Raw genomic sequence first — 2,457 nt, 5'->3', positions numbered from 1 at the left:
ATTCAAAGCTGACTTGGTCTAGTTCTTTGTTGCAAAACCAAAAGCAATAGAAGAGGCTTGCATTTCGTTCTTGAACAACTGAATGTCACATCAATCTCTGAAGACAGAGAAAGCCTAATAAACAATTTGAAAAATTTGAAATACTAAAAAGCCTTTTCCTCCATTCCCTATTGGATGGCACCATAGCCGGACGTCTATCCAATTGTTTTTTTATAACACCCATCTAAACTCATCCATAGAGCCATTTGAGACTGCACTGCATTCCTGTACATCCTCCTGTGCTCTCTGTGGCTCCGCTTCCGAAGCTGCCAATGTGATGATCCAGAAGGAGCGTAAAGACCCAAAATTCCCAATCTGTCTCACTCAATAACACAGGGGCATATTATCAAGGACAGGTGTTAAAATTATCGCCATTTTATCGGCAGGAAACTGCCGATAAAACGGCGATAATGGGCTTGATAATACGCTCTTGTTAATTCCCATAGAAGCCCATGTTAACATCAGAACATGGGCTTCTATGGGAATTAACAAGGGCGTATTATCAAGCAGTTTCCTGCCGATAAAACAGCGATAATTTTAACACCGGTCCTTGATAATATGCCCCACAGAGTACAAAATATATGGCCAGCCGCTAACTGGGAGAATAGAAGCAATTATAGGCAATTTTATTCATCCCTGGCAGACCGGATTCCTAAAAGTTAGGAATGGCCATTCACAACATTGGTCTGCTAGGCAATTTTGTTGAGAAGGTGAAGACATGAGACTCCCTTAGACGCAGAAAGGGCCTTTGATAACGTCTCTTGGATATATCTAACTGCAGCCCTGCACCTGTTTACTTTCAGAGAGCCTTTCTGTGATTTGTGAAAGATTTATAAAGTGCTCAAATGCCTAGAAGTTGTCCCGGCACTGTAGGACTGAAAAAGAAGAAGGAATCTGACATTAAGCATGGTATTTAAAAAAAAAGTTACGTTTTTAAAGCTTTGCAGAAATTCAAATTTGATTGCAGCCCCGCAGAGAATCAGGTAAAGGGTTCCAGATGTTAGTAGGAGGGATGGAAAAGGCGCAGTCGCCCACCCGCATATGATGGATTCTTGGAACATAAGAAGACAGATTGCTGAAGATCTGAGAGAGCACGCAGGGCGGTAGTGGCAAACATTTTGTGGGTGGCAAAGAGGACCAATTTGGTTGTGGGCCCAGAAAATCATAGAAAGTGGTTAGAAGACAATCCCGCTTCAAGGAAAGGTCTGGTTGAAGAATAAAGTCTTGGGAAAATCACCCAGGACCAACCACGATGCACTTGGACTAAAATAAATTACACCAAAAACCTAATGAAATGGGGAACCTGAGACAGAGAGAGAAAGAAAGAGCGAGAACGAGAGAGAGAGAGAGAGAGAGAGAGAGAGAGAGAGAAAGAAAGAGAGAGAGAGAAAGAGAGAGAGAGAGAGAAGAGACACTTTCTAATTAAGAAAATGGAAGGACCTTTTAGGAAAGCACCTATGTTGTTAAATATATTGCCTCTTCACCTCTTCTGGGGTAATATTTACATATTCTTATCCCGATGGAGCGGGACTAGTGCCATCAGAGAACAGAGAACCTGGAAACGGGAAAAGAAGAGCATCATCCCTGAAAGATGTTACAAGAGAAGAGAAATAGACGTACTTAGTGTTGCTTTGAATAGTTCTAATAAATACAAAAGACCATTTTGGGATAATCGTCAGTGTGGGCTTTGTTATTTTGAGAACTCCTGGAGGTAGTCAAGGGAGAAGCTCTAACTTATGCTTCAGAAAAGACAACATTCGACCTCTAGTCGTCTATGTAATCTAGATATACAGTCATTAAAATCATAGAACTAACAGAGACCTGATTCCAAAAACACATATTGTGGTAGGACAGAATAAAGACACTGAGAATAGTGATTATGCCCAACATTAACAGCTTGACTATTGTGACACTTATTAGACTGTCCCAGGACTTAATTGCTTTGATACATAATCAGATATTTGTTTTACTATTGAATAAGAAAGCTAGAATCCATCTCAAGAAATTACTCCTGTGAAAAACACTTTAGCAGTTGTAATTTGCCTACCTGGTTTAATTACCAAAGCCTTTCCATATCCACCACGGTACTCTTTGGTTCTAAGACCCCTCCCCCACCTTAGCAGTGTTGCTAGACATAGAAAGAGGACTGATGCACCTCTTTCATATTATTTCCATCCTCACTATGTACCCCAACCCAGAGTCTCATTCCAAACTTATTTTACAAGGCATAGCACAATCCCTTATCCTGCTAGACAAGAAACTAGAGAACAAAATGTATAGCTCATCTCTTTTGGCGGTCGGAGTGGCATAATAAAAGAGTGCAGATCAAAAATAGGCTTTTCTGGATCAACTGGACAAAGAAGGGCACCGCTCTAGTTGCAGGTATAGTTAACCCAGAGCAATCGCTCTCCTACCGGA

The sequence above is a fragment of the Lissotriton helveticus genome, chromosome 1_1 (genome assembly GCF_964261635.1).
Source record: "Lissotriton helveticus chromosome 1_1, aLisHel1.1, whole genome shotgun sequence".
Taxonomy (NCBI): Eukaryota; Metazoa; Chordata; class Amphibia; order Caudata; family Salamandridae; genus Lissotriton; species Lissotriton helveticus.
This window is presented reverse-complemented; position numbering follows the sequence as displayed.